General features: G+C 38.9%; 1 protein-coding gene across 1 annotated transcript in view; it reads left to right on the top strand.

The window, feature by feature from the left end:
- The window catches only part of LOC308358023 (uncharacterized protein), a 184406-nt gene that overhangs the window by 162270 nt on the left and 6893 nt on the right, over positions 1-15243 (top strand). The gene's annotated exons all lie outside the window — the stretch shown is intronic.

The following is a 15243-nucleotide window of genomic DNA, read 5'->3' as shown; positions in this document are numbered from 1 at the left end:
TCTTTATCCATACTATACAAAGGAATATTTCAGACTTTAGTGAATATTTTAGATTTTGTTTTTCATAAAAAAGGTAGCCCACAAGTCAAGTTTTATGCTAGATCTTCTCTTATTAAATGTGAGCACTGACCCTTGGAATAACTGACTAGCCTGTGTGCATTTGCAAATCGGAAAGACATCTCTGGTCCAGACTTTTCTTGGAATCCTCATTTTTATATTAATAGAGGGTAGACTTGTGTCCATTGGCATCTGTGGGTACCTGAATATTTTCTAAGCCAATGCTGCCAAGTCCCTGTTCATCTGGGTCCAGAGGTTCTGTTCAAACATTTGGCAGAACTGATGGCTGTTCCCAGTTGCAGTGAACTGCGGTAGGCTAGGCTCTGAGACTGTGCTGGTTCACTGTTCAAGCTCCCTGGTCCTTCAGACTTAGGACTATGCTCAACACTAGGGCTGTGCTATGGGCTTGGCTCTCTCCCCAAGTAGGCCTGTATGATTGGCTCTGGTGTTGCCCAGAGTCTTTGTTCAGACTTGCTGGTGGGGCAGGAGTAGAGACTGCGAGGTGGAACACAGTCTCCTCTGGCAGTCTTCCAAGATCTGAGCCCTGGTTACTAGAAGCTGTACCCACCTTCCCCATGTCTCTGTGATCTCCAGTGGGCCAGCACCACAACTTTACCCAGGAATCCCTGTGAAGGGAGATCTAAATGGACAACTGAGGAAGTAGAATGCCATTTGGAGAATGCTGGATGTCCACCACTCACTCTCTCTCTCTCTTTTTTTTTTTTTTTTTTGGTTGAGGAATGATAGTTGTAGTTGTATCCTGGGGGGTCACTGTGTTGGTCTGGGGGAGGTGCATTGTGATCAACCTGAAATCTCTCTTCTTACCCTTTTCATGTTATCATTCTCTATCTCTGTCATCCAGGGCGTGTTTTAGCCTCACCCTTGAGTACTGTGATTTGTCCGCTGATGTCTTATGTGAAAGTTGCTAATTGAGCTTATGAGAATTACTGATGCCTGAACTATGTATTTCACCATCTTTTCTTTTTTTAGAGAGAGGGAGAGAGAGATGGGAGAAGAGCAGAAGGAGAGGGAGAGAGAGAACCCCAAGCAGGTTAGATGCCCAGCATGGAGGAGGGTGTGTGAATTGGATGTGGGGATTGATCCCACAATGCAGAGATTATGGCCTGATTCTAAATCTAGAGCGGGACACCTAACTAAGTCACCCAGTCTCCTGCTTTTACCATCTCAGTGTTGTCAGCCCTCTGTGATGATTATTTTAATGACTTATGAGCTAAAAATAAATGTTTCCCTTGATACATGTATTTATATGTGTATATTTATATATGCGTTTTGTATAAATATGCACACACATATATGTAGATTATGTTTGTTTTCCTCCCATTAGAATATTGAAATGGTGGACATTTAAATATTGAAATATAACACTGAATAACAATAATTAAATCCTTTGTGTTTTTGTTTTTGTTTATTCTTCCAGAGATAATTTAATTTTTTAGTTTTTTTAAAATTTAAATTCAAGGGGCACGTGGGTGGCTCAGTTGATTAAGCAACTGCCTTTGGCTCAGGTCATGATCCTGGAGTCCCGGGATCGAGTCCCACATCAGGCTCCCTGCTCGGCAGGGAGTTGGCTTCTCCCACGGACCTCTCTTCTCTCATGCTCTTTCTCTCTCTCTCTCTCAAATAAATAAATAAAATCATTTTTTAAAAATTTAAATTCAGTTAGTTAACACATAATGTAATACTCGTTTCAGAGATAGCGGCCAGTCATTCATCGGTCTTATATAATATCCAGTGCTCATTACATCACATGGCCTCCTTAATATTCATCACCCATTAACCCCATTCCTCCATCCTTGTCCTCTCCAGCAACCCTCAGTTTATTTCCTATGATTGAGAGTCTTTTATGTTTTCTTTCCCTCTCTGGTTTCTTCTTGTTTCATTTTTCCTCTCTTCCTCTATGATCCTCTATTTTGTTTCTTAAATTTCACACATCAATGAGTCATATGATAATTATTTTTCTCTGATTGACTTATTTGCCTTAGCATAATATAGTTCCATCAACATCAATGCAAACAGCAAGATTTCAATTTTTTTATGGCCGAGTAATACTCCACTGTGTATATACCACATCTTCTTTTTTTTTTTAACTTTAATTTTTTTATTAACATATAATGTATTATTAGCCCCAGGGGTACAGGTCTGTGAATCGCCAGGTTTACACGCTTCACAGCATTCACCATAGCACATACCTTCCCCAATGTCCATAATCCAACCACCCTCTCCCTACCCCCTTTCCCCCAGCATCCCTCAGTTTGTTTTGTGAGATTAAGAGTCTCTTATGGTTTGTCTCCCTCCCAATCCCATTTGTTTCATTTTTTCCTTCCCTACCCCCCAAACTCCCCACTCTGCCTCTCAACTTCTTCAAATCAGGGAGATCATACGATAATTGTCTTTCTCTGATTGACTTATTTCACTAAGCATAATACCCTCTGGTTCCATCCACGTCATCGCAAAAGGCAAGATTTTATTTCTTTTGATGGCTGCATAGTATTCCATTGTATATATATACCACATCTTCTTTATCCATTCATCTGTTGATGGACATCTAGGTTCTTTCCATAGTTTGGCTATTGTGTTCATTGCTGCTATAAACATTCAGGTGCACATGCCCCTTGTAAAGGATATACATTTGTAAAGATACATTTGTATCTTTAGGGTATATACCCAGTAGTGCAATTGCTGGGTCTTAGGGTAGCTCTATTTTCAACTTTTTGAGGAACCTCCATGCTATTTTCCAGAGTGGTTGCAACAGCTTGCATTCCCACCAACAGTGTAGGAGGGTTCCCCTTTCTCTACATCCTCGCCAGCATCTGTCATTTCCTGACTTGTTAATTTTAGCCATTCTGACTGGTGTGAAGTGGTATCTCATTGTGGTTTTGATTTGTATTTCCCTGATGCTGAGTGATGTGGAGCACTTTTTCATGTGTCTGTTGGCCATCTGGATGTCTTCTTTGCAGAAATGTCTGTTCATGTCCTCTGCCCATTTCTTGATTGGATTATTTGTTTGGGTGTTGAGTTTGATAAGTTCTTTATAGATTTTGGATACTAGCCTTTTTTTTTTTTTTAAGATTTTATTTATTTGTTTACAGACAGAGATCACAAGTAGGCAGAGAGACAGGCAGAGAGAGAGAAGGGAAGCAGGCTCCCCGCTGAGCAGAGAGCCCAATCCCAGGACCCTAAGATCATGACCTGAGCCGAAGGCAGAGGCTTAACCCACTGAGCCACCCAGGCGCCCCGGATACTAGCCTTTTATCTGATATGTCATTTGCAGATATCTTCTCCCATTCTGTCAGTTGTCTTTTGGTTTTGTTGACTGTTTCCTTTGCTGTGCAGAAGCTTTTGATCTTGATGAAGTCCCAATAGTTCATTTTTTATCCTTGCTTCCCTTGCCTTTGGTGATGTTCCTAGGAAGAACTTGCTGCGGCTGAGGTCGAAGAGGTTGCTACCTGTGTTCTTCTCAAGGATTTTGATGGATTCCTCTCTCACATTGAGGTCCTTCATCCATTTTGAGTCTATTTTCATGTGTGGTGTAAGGAAATGGTCCAGTTTCATTTTTCTGCATGGGGCTGTCCAATTTTCCCAATACCATTTATTGAAGAGCCTATCTTTTTTCCATTATACATTCTTTCCTGCTTTGTCGAAGATTAGTTGACCATAGAGTTGAGGGTCTATTTCTGGGCTTTCTATTCTGTTCCATTGATCTATGTGTCTGTTTTTGTGCCAGTACCATACTGTCTTGATGATGACAGCTTTGTAATAGAGCTTGAAGTCTGGAATTGTGATGCCACCGACTTTGGCTTTCTTTTTCAACATTCCTCTGGCTGTTCGATGTCTTTTCTGATTCCATATAAATTTTAGGATTTTTTGTTCCATTTCTTTGAAAAAAATTGAGGGAGTTTTGATAGGGATTGCATTAACCATGTAGATTGCTTTAGGTAGCATAGACATTTTCACAATATTTGTTTTTCCAATCCATGAGCATGGAACATTTTTCCATTTCCTTGTGTCTTCCTCAATCTCTTCCATGAGTACTTTATAGTTTTCTGAGTATAGATTCTTTGCCTCTTTTATACCACATTTTCTTTATCCATTCTCCTGTTCATGGACATCTGGGCTCTTTCCATAGTTTGGCTATTGTGGACATTGCTGCTATAAGCATTGGAGTGCAAATGCCCCTTCAGATCACTACATTTGTACCTTTGGAGTAAATACCCTGTAGTGCAATTGTTGGGTCATAGGGTAGCTCTATTTTGAACTTTTTGAGGAACCTCCATACTGTTTTCCAGAGTGGCTGTGCCAGCTTTCATTCCCACCAATACTTAGGAGGGTTCCCCTTTCTCTGCATCCTTGCCAACACCTGTTGTTTCCTAACTTGCTAATTTTAGCCATTCTGACTGGTGTCAGGTGGTATCTCATTGTGGTTTTGATTTGCATTTCCCTGACGCTGAGTGATGTTGAGTATTTTTTCATGTGTCTGTTGGCCATTTATATGTCTTCTTTGGAGAAATATCTGTGTCTTCTGCACATTTCTTGATTGCATTATTTGTTCTTGGGTGTTGAGTTTGGTAAGTTCTTTATAGATTTTTGGATCCTAATCCTTTATCTGATTTGCAAATATCTTCTCCCATTATGTTGGTTGTCTTGGTTTTGTTGACTGTTTCCTGTACTGTACAAAACTTTTTATCTTGATGAAGTCCCACTAGTTCATTTTTTTTTAAAGATTTTATTCATTTATTTGACAGACAGCGATCACAAGTAGGCAGAGAGGCAGGCAGAGAGAGAGGGAGGAAGCAGACTTCCTGCAGAGCAGAGAGCCCAACGTGGAGCTTGATCCCTGGACCTTGAGACCATAACCTGAGCTGAAGGCAGAGGCTTAACCCACTGAGCCACCCAGGTGCCTCCAATAGTTCATTTTTGCCTTTGTTTCCCTTGCTTTTGGAGACATGTCTAACAAGAAGTTGCTGTGGTGAACGGGACGCCTGGGTGACTCTGGGTTAAAGCCTCTGCCTTCAGCTTGGGTCATGATCCCAGTGTCCTGGGATCAAGCCCCGCATCGGGCTCTCTGCTCAGCACGGAGCCTGCTTCCTCCTCTCTCTCTCTGCCTACTTGTGATCTCTGTCTGTCAAAAAAATAAAGAAATAAATCTTTAAAAAAATAATAAATAAAAGAAGTTGCTGTGGCCAAGGTCATAACGGTTGTTGCCTGTGTTCTCTAGAATTTTGATGGATTGCTGTCTCATATTTAGGTCTTTCATCCATTTTGAGTCTATTTTTGTGTGTGGTGTAAGGAAATGGTCCAGTTTCATTTTCTACATGTGGCTGTCCAATTTTCCCAACATCATTTGTTGCAGAGACTTTTTTCCATTGAATAGTCTTTCCTGCTTTGTCAAATATTAGTCAACCATAGAGTTGAGGGTCCATTTCTGGTTTCTTTATTCTATTCCATTGATCTATATGTCTGTTTCTGTGTCACTACCATACTGCCTTGATGATTGCAGCTTTGTAATAGAGCTTGAAGTCCGGAATTGTGATGTCACCAGTTTTGGTTTTCTTTTTCAACATTCCTTTGGCTATTTGGGATCTTTTTAGGATTATTTGCTCCAGCTCTGTGAAAAAAGTTGATGCTATTTTGATAGGGATTGCATTGAATGTGTAGGTTGCTCTAGGTAGCATAGATATTTTAACAAAATTTGTTATTCCAATTCATGAGCATGGAACGTTTTCCCATTTTTTTACATCTTCCTCAATTTCTTTAACGACTGTTCTATAGTTTTCAGAGTAAACTATAGATCCTTTGGCTGTTTGATTAGATTTATTCCTCAGTATCTTGTGGTTATGGATGCAGTTGTAAATGGAATCAACTCCTTAATTTGTCTTTCTTCTGTCTCATCGTTAGTGTATAGAAATGCAATAATTTCTGTACATTGATTTTATATCCTGCCACTTTGCTAAGTTCGTGTATGAGTTCCAGCAATTTTGCCATGGCGTCTTTTGGGTTTTCCACAGACAGTATCATGTCATCTGCAAAGAGTGAAAGTTTGTCTACTTCTTTGCCAGTTCAGATGCCTTTTATTTCTTTTTGTTGTCTGATTGCTGAAGTTAGGACTTCTTATAATATGTTGAACATCAATGGTGATAGTGGTCATCCCTGCCATGTTCCTGACCTCAGAGGAGAAAAGCTCTCAGTTTTTCCCCATTGAGAATGATATTGACTGTCAGCTTTTCATATAGGGCTTTTAAGATATTGAGGTATGTTCCCTCTATCCCTACATTGAAGAGTTTTAATCAAGAAAGGATGCTGTGCTTTATCAAATGACTTTTCTGCATCTATTTAGATCATATAGTTCTTGTCCTTTCTTTTATTGTGATATATCACGTTAATTGATTTGTGAATGTTGAACCACCTTGCAGCCCAGAATAAATCCCACTTGGTCATGGTGAATAATCCTTTGAATGTACTTTTGGATCATATTGACTAGCATCTTAGTAAGAATTTTAGTGTCCATGTTCATCAAGTTTATTGGTCTGTAATTCTCCTTTTTGGTGGGGTCTTTGTCTGGTTTGGGATCAAGGTAATGCTGGCCTCATATAATGATTTTGGAAGTTTTCCTTCCATTTCTGTTCTTTGAAACAGCTTCAGAAGAATAGGTATTAGTTCTTTAAATGTTTGGTAGAATTCCCCTGGGAAGACGTCTGGCCATGGGCTCTCGTCCTTTGGGAGATTTTTTGATGACTGCTTCATTCTCCTTACTGGTTATGGGTCTGTTCAGGTTTTCTATTTCTTTTCAGTTTGGGTCATTTATATGTCTCTAGGAATGCATCCATTTCTACCATATTGCCTAATTTGTTGGCATTTAGTTGTTCATAATATATTCTTAAAATTTGTATCTCTTTAGTGTTGGTTGTAATCTCTCCTCTTTCATTCATGATTTTATTTATTTGGGTCCTTTGTCTTCTTTTTGATAACTCTAGCCAGGGGTTTATCAATTTTATTAATTCTTTCAAAGAACCAGCTCCTAGATAATTTGTTCTAGTATATCTTCTGTCCCTCTCCTCTTCTAGGATCCCAATTATTCTTTTTTGGGGGTGGGGGGAATCCCAATTATTCTATGAGACAGGCACTTTAACCAGGTAAGCAATAGAGCCACCTGCAAAGATCCCATTTGTTCTAATATGTTCCGCTATGTGATATCACTGATCTCTCAAATTCTCCCCTCCCCTTGATTATCTCTCCTTTTCGCAACTTCTTTATTCTTCATTGTTTTGTCTTCTATATCACTAATTCTATCTTCTGCCTCATTTATCCTAGCAGCTAGAGCCTCCATTTTTTTTTTAAAGAATTGTATTTATTTATTTGACAGAGAGATCACAAGTAGGCAGAGAGAGGCGGGGAAGCAGGTTCCCTGCTGAGCAGAGAGCCTGAAGCGGGGCTCCATCCCAAGACCCTGAGATCAAGACCTGAGCCGAAGGCAGAGGCTTAACCTACTGAGCCACCCAGGTGCCCCAAGCCTCCATTTTTTATTGCATCTCATCAATAGCCATTTTAATTTCTACTTGGTTAGATTTTAGTTCTTTTATTTCTCCAGAAAGGAATTTTCTAGTGTCTTCTATGTTCTTTTCAAGCCCAGCTAGTGTCTTTATAATCATTATTCCAAACTCTAGTTCTGACATCTTACTTATATCCATACTGATTAGGTCCTTGACAGTCAGTACTGCCTCTTATTCTCTTCTTTGAGGTCAGTTTTTCTGTCTTGTCATTCTTCCAGAAAATGGTCGCTTTTCTATTTGTAGAGTTGCAGCCGTTCTTTTCTTAGATCTCAGGTTGAGATTTCAGGTGTTCACAATTATTTGATAGCTTCCTAGCTGAATTCCTGGGACCAGACAAAACTATGGTCTCCTATTCTTTCGCCATCTCAGTTCCCCGATGTCCTTTAGTGTTAAAGATTTTCCTATATAATATTAATATTGCCATGTTGGTTATTTGATTGGTCATCACTACATGGGGTGTTTTCTTTTTCTTTGTTTTCTCCACTTATTTCCTTCTGTTTAATTATAGCTCTCTGAAAATTCCGATGCAGTATATTCAAGCAACATACAGTGTTACTAGGAACATTTGGTTTATTTATATTTAGTATTCTAACGGTGATATTGGTGTTTGAATTTACCACTTTTTTTTGCTTTTCCTTACACCTAATCATTTTTTATTACTTGTTTCTTATGTTTTCCTGTTTACATTTTAAGAAAATAATTCTGTATTTCATTCTTTTTCTGTAAACTTTGTATACTCAGTACCATATTGCTTTAGCAAGAAATTACAGGTTTTTAAATTTTTTTAGTTTTTTTTTTAGATTATTTATTTATTTATTTATTTGATAGACAGAGATCACAGATAGGAAGAGAGGCAGGCAGAGAGAGAGGAAGGGAAGCAGGCTCCCTGCTGAGCAGAGAGCCCGAAGCAGGGCTCAATCCCAGTACCCTGAGATCATGACCTGAGCCAAAGGCAGAGGCTTTAACCCACTGAGCCACCCAGGCGCCCTTGCGGTATTTTTTTTAAAAGAAACACTTTTTAAATCTAGTCACAGTGTGAAATTACATTTACCTTAATTTCAAGTTGTCAATATATGTACATTATGGTATTTATTTACTTACATCTATTTTTAATGATGAGGATTTTTTTTAATAACGTAACATGTGGAAATCTTAAGTAAAGAACTCAGTAGAATTTCACAAACTGATCACATCTCTCAGCCACTGAGATCATGAATCAGGATATTGTTTGTCCTTGTGAGCTCCTCAGTAACTTTCCTCGAAGCTCAGCAGTCCTTTACTGTATAAGGCAAGAGATTGCTGTCCTCACTTTTGAACTTTATGTAAAAATAATTGGGCAATGTGAGCTCTTTTGTATTTGGCTTCTTTTCTTCCCATCATTTGTGAATTTATCTGTATTTACTGCATGTTATTGTGCCTCATTCATTAGAATGGTTAGATCCAATTCCGTTGTGAATATCAACTGACCGCATCATTCTACTGCATGGAATTTCACAGACTGATCTCATCTGTATAAGCCATTGAGGTCATGAAACACAATATTGTCCTCTGAATTCCCTCTGAGGTCTCGGTAACTTTTCCCCTAAGCTCAGCACTGTTTCAGCATCTAAAGGAAGGGATTGCTGTACTCACTTTTTACTTCGTATAAATGTCATCGGGCAATGGGGACTCTTGTATTTGGCTTTTTTTTTCTTTCTCAGTATTTGTGAATTGGTTGGTTTTCCTGCATGTTACTGTGCATCATTCATTAGAATGGATCGATCCTGTTCCGTTGTGTGGATACCAATGGCATCATTCTCCTGTTAACAGGAGGGGGGATGGTTCTCAGGGCAGGACTGTCATGACTAGGACTGACGTGTAAAATCTATGATTTGTCTTTCAGCGGAACGTGTACACATTTCTGGCTATTTATGTGGGACTGAATTGTTCGTAAATATAGATGCTCAGCTTTCATAGATAATACCAAACACTTTGCCAAAATGTGTATACCAGTTTTCCCGCCACCGGCAGTGTACTGGATTTCTGAATTACATATTTACAAAACTTGGTTTTTTAATGTGGTTTTTTTTGTTTGTTTGTTTTTGTTTTTTTTGTATGTGTGGTAGTCTTCTGGTTGGTGTGTGGTGTTACCAAGTCATGATTTTATTTGCATTTTTGTTGTTGTTTGTTACTTCCTGTTAGTATGCGGTTTGGTTAACCTTTGGATCATCTCTTTTTCAAAGTGTCTAGTGGGTTATTGGGACCATTTGTTTTCTGTTGCGATATCTTTCTCTTCTGGCTTTGTAGTTTTGTATATATGTTGAGAATAAGTCCTTTGCCTCCTCTCTCACTCTACTTCTGTTCCTCTCTCTTGAGCTTGTGATGCACAGATGTTCTTAATTTTAATGTAATCCAGTTTGTCAGTTCACCCTTCATAGTTAGTGTTTTTATCCTTTTTAGAAATATTCCCTGATACCAAGACCTCAGAGACAGAATCCTTTGTGTTTTTCTAAAGACATCATTACTTTTACAATTTCATTCTTTAAAAATATATAACTATATTTTATTTATTTATTTGACAGAGAGAGAAATCACAAGCAGGCAGAGAGAGAGGGGGAAGCAGGCTCCCTGCTGAGCAGAGAGCCTGAAGTGGGGCTCAATCCCAGGACCCTGAGATCATGACCTGAGCCGAAGGCAGCGGCTTAGCCCACTGAGCCACCCAGGTGCCCCTTACAATTTCATTCTGAAAACTATTAAAAATCAGTATGTTATGTGCTTTATATAGTGACTAAAGCTTTCTACTTTTCTTTTTTCCCCATCGGATTAGCTAACAAATTGAAATGTATTCTGAAAATATTGTATTGTGCTTTCTTTTCATTTTTTTGTATGTCTTCATAGCATTAACACCATCACAATCTTGGAACAGACTTCTCCTGTGTCTGTTCATCTTTGAAGATGAACATGAAGATGAAGATGTCTCTTCATCTTTTCCTGCCTCTAGTGATGTTTAGCAATCTCATAGGACCACACACTCAATGTCAGTTTTGATGGCAAAAACCTTCCATGGGAAAAACAAAACAAATTAAAAACAAAACCAAACAAAAAAACCGTCCATGAGTGTCTTTGCTCTGACAAATGATTATTTCAGTATTTCCATAACAGTCTTTCAGAGACTTGGTAATAGAAGTCTTCTTCTTGTTATGCACTGTAACTGGGATCTTGGCAATCTGATAGCTGTTTTATCATCCTCTCTCCCTTTAGGTCACTGGAGGTGACCTAAGTAGGTTAAGAGGTAGTTTAAGTTCTATTGATTTTATCATCTAATATGAATATAGTCAACTCATTGGTCACTGTCTCTAAATAAGTCCCACCCACAGTGACAGCTTTTGGGTGAAAAGATTGCTGCCATGATTCTGGGTGCACACCTGTTTCGTATGTTTACAGAGTGGCCAGGGTTGTGTCCTTTGTGGTAGAGTGTGTGTCTTCGGTGTCTTCCAGACCCTTAAAATTAGCTATATGGACACTGGTTGGAAGGAGCTTATTAAAGTCCAAGCTTCCAAGTCCAATGAGTCTTTAATTTTGCTCTGTATGTCACCACTAAATGAGCAACAGAGCAGCATAAAGGAAAATGAGTTTTGGGTACTGTCATGAATATCAGAAGAAAATCATACATTTGCTCTGTGCATCATTGTTATTACTCCTTGAAATCATGCTGTGAGCTCATGACCTGGACCAGGTTCCTTGATTTTCATCAGGTACTGGCACACAGAGTGGGTCATGTGCATTCATAGGTTCAACATTTCCTCCAGATCTTCACCTAAGTTCAGGGCAATCCAATGTGTTTTTATCCTTGTGACCAACAGTGTTTCATTTTACACAGTCTTGTCCAGCTTTTAGGTCTTTGTTGCTATTTTAATATTCCCCATTGATGTTTGGTGAACAGCTCTGCCCTAATTCCTATGTGTTTCCCAATTCTTTGCCCTTTTTTTGTAATGAGCCATGATTCTACTGTATCCAGGATCTGCTTTGCCTAGGTAAGGAGTATAAAATACTCTTATCTTTTCAGATAACATGTAAATTTGTTTGTTTGTTTGTTTGTTTACCATGTCCCTTAGAAAAGCTCACTATAGAAATGTAAGGTAGACCCTCCCGGGTACTGGGATTTCTTTACCTGGTTAAATGCAAGACCCATGTTGACATTACAGAAGTGAATGTTACAGCTCACTGAATTCTGTATTGTATCCTGCCTGTCATAGCCTTGCAAAATGTTTCCTGATGTACATTGAATAGATTTTATCCCAGAGCCTACGTCGGCTTAATGAGTGTTTGATGAGGTGGTGTACATATGGGAAACTTGGGTTGGAACCCAGCTGGTATCATACTGAGTGGTGGATATTGTTGGGAGGATTATTGGGATGTTGGTTACGTTTTCTCCATGTGTTCTGGATAGATCCTTTGAACATTTTTATTCTAATTGTCTTTCCATTGATGTTTATATATAAAAAAGCTTGGAATATAGTGATAGTGTCTTGCCCTTGGGTAGAGGACAGATTTGTTTATTGTACAAGAAAATGTATGTCCCCTTCCAGGGTAAAAGTTTAGGCAGATATGCTAGATCTTCCTTTAATATATTGGGGTTTCCTGTGCTCAGGATCTCACACGTGTGGCGCAAACCTGCTGTATGTGCAGCGTCTCCCTGTAGGAATTGTGGGTAGGAGGCTGACAAGTGAAATTAGTATGATCAAGATGTTGGTGATGTTTGCTGTATCATGAACAATGGCCTTTGGTCTTTATTCCATGAGTCTTCTGCCTTCTGCCAGCAGTGGAAAATTGTTAGAGACCAACTTGTTACATTACAGAATGTGTGTAATCTTGGAATTTTTATAGTACTTAAGATTATCCATAGACTTTATTCAAAACAAAACACATACATGGGTGTGTTTTGCTTTTGTTTGTTCGTTTCATTGTTTAGTTGTACACGTTAGTGAAATCGTATGGTATTTGTCCCTGTTTGTCTGATGTGTTTCACATAGCATAATACCTTCTAGGACGGTCCACATTGTAACAAATAGCTAGAAACAACAAAACAACAAAAAAAGCAGAAACAGACCCATAAATACAATGAACAGCCTGCTCGTTACCAGAGTGAACCCCAATGGTAGGATGGGCAAAATAAGTAAAGGGTAATTGGTGGTACAGAGTTTTAGTTAAGGAATTAGTGAGTCACGGAGATAAAAGATACAGCATAGGGAATACATTCAGTACTATTGTAATAGCGTTGTATGATGACAGACAGTAAGTAGCTCACGAGGGGTGAGCATAGTAGAGCCGACTGTGTTGTGAAATCACTGTTGTACACTGCAACTGATGTAATACTGTATGTCAGTTATAGGTTTTTTTTTTTTTTGTCAGTTATACTTTAGCAGAAAACAAAATAGAGGGACCCCTGGGTGGGTGGTTCAGTCAGTTGAGCATCTGCCTTCGGCTCTGGTCATGATCCCAGGGTTCTGGGATTGAGTCCTGCATTGGACTCCCTGCTTGGCGGTAAGCCTGCTTCTCCCTCTCCTACTCCCCCTGCTTGTGTGCACTCTCTCGCTGTGTCTCTCTCACTGTCAAATAAATAAATAAAATTTAAAAAGAAAAAAAGAAGTCGCATGTAAAGAAAGCTAACCTCCTCTCCACATGCAGCTCATCATAGGTTTTCACAGTAGGATATAGAGTTAGGATAGCAAATTTCTGTGTAACACAATGGAGACAATGTAAATTGTGGAGAAAGGAGAGGGTGTAGGAGAAGGAGAATGTGCCCAGCAGGGTGCAGAAGGAAAAAGGCATAGAAGAGCATGGGCGCTCAGAGACTGAGCAGCCCAGGAGGTACAAAGAAGAACAGTAATTTCTTTTTTTTTTTTTTAATAGTATTTTTTTTTTAGATTTTATTTATTTATTTGACAGATAGAGATCACAAGTAGGCAGAGAGGCAGGCGGGGGAGTGGGGGAACAGGCTCCCCGCTGAGCAGAGAGCCCGATGCGGGGCTCGATCCCAGGACCCTGGGATCATGACCTGAGCCAAAGGCAGAGGCTTTAATCCACTGAGCCACCCAGGCGCCCTTCCCCAATATTCTTAATTTCAAAGCCATCCATGATTTCCTCTGTTGTTTTTGTTTTTGTTTTTAACTTTTGTAATTTAATAGTCTGACTCTTGAATTAAGATGTTGGCATCACTTGCAAGCTCATAAGAAATGTAGAAACTCAGGGCCCACCTAGAAATTCCAATCAGAATATGAATTTTAATAAGATCTTCAGTTCATTGTCATACACATTAACCCTGGAGAAGTAGACCTCTAGCTCACCTCTGCTTTTCCTTGTTCTATCTCTGTCTTTATGTTTGTAGTACATTATTTTGGTAACGGTGGCTTTTAGTATTCTTTAAATCCGTAGGTTTGGAACCACCAATGTACTGATTGTTCAATCTCAAGATTGTTCTGGGTATGTGTCATCCTGTGATATCATATGAATGTTAGAATGGTTTTGATCTTTCTGCCAAAAATGGCATTGGGATTTTGGGAAGTGATTGTGTTCATTTAAAGGTTATGTTATTGTTTATTCTGATCTCTATCTTATTTATTTCTGGCTTTTTTTCTTTTTTAATTCCTTCCTCTACTAAATTTCAGCTATGTTTCTTTCTCTAGTTCCTTGTAGCGTCATGTTCATTTTATTTATTTCAGATTTTTCTTTTTTTAAAGATTCTATTTATTTACTTGAGAGAGAGTGAGAGAGAGAATGAGCAGGGAGAGCGGCAGAGGAAAAGGAAGAAGCAGACTCCCCGCTGAGCAGGGAGCCTGACGTGGGTCTCCATCCCAGGACACTGGGATCATGACCTGAACCAAAGGCAGAGGCCTGACCAACAGAACTACCCAGGCACCCCTGAATTATTTCTTCACTCAAGCATTATATCATAAAAAAATGGAAAAGTGAAAGTCTAGGAGGGAAAATGCTTAGAAATAAATAATAAAAGTGATGTCCAATAAATAAAATAGCATTAAAATATTGATTCTTCAGTGTTTTCTATACATCATGTCATCTGTGAACAGAAACGTTTCTCTTTTCCGTTTTCAGTTGAATTACTTTTACATGTTTTTCTTGCCTCATTGTTCTGATTGTAAAATCCACTACTATGTTGAATCAAAGTGGTGAAGTCACTTCACTACCCGTTTCTGATCGTACAGAAGGCTTTAGTCTTTTACTATCGGATACATTAGAGTCCAGCTTTTAGTTCAGACAGGGCGTTTATTAGTCTGAGTTGGTCCTTTTATTCCTACTACTGAGTGTTTTAAATCATGAAACGGTGTCCGGTATGCTCATGTTCTTCTGCATGAGTATTTAAATGTGATCATGTCATGTTTGATCTTCATTCTTTTACGTGCTGTCTTAAATTTATAGATTTCTTTTTGTGTAAACACCCTGACTTCCAGGAAGAATTCCCACGTGGTTATGTTGTAAAATAGTAAAATTTGCTTTGATTCAGGTTGTTTCCTTTATTGGGGAGTTTACATGACTATTCATCTCAGTAGTAGTTTCTAGTCTTCTTTGCTTATAGTGTCTTTCTTGGGTTTGCTTATATGGTAATGCTGGTGTCACAGAA

This window comes from Martes martes (assembly GCF_963455335.1).
Source record: "Martes martes genome assembly, chromosome: 17".
NCBI lineage: Eukaryota > Metazoa > Chordata > Mammalia > Carnivora > Mustelidae > Martes > Martes martes.
The sequence above is the reverse complement of the archived record's forward strand: the minus strand, read 5'-3'. Positions and strand labels throughout refer to the sequence as shown.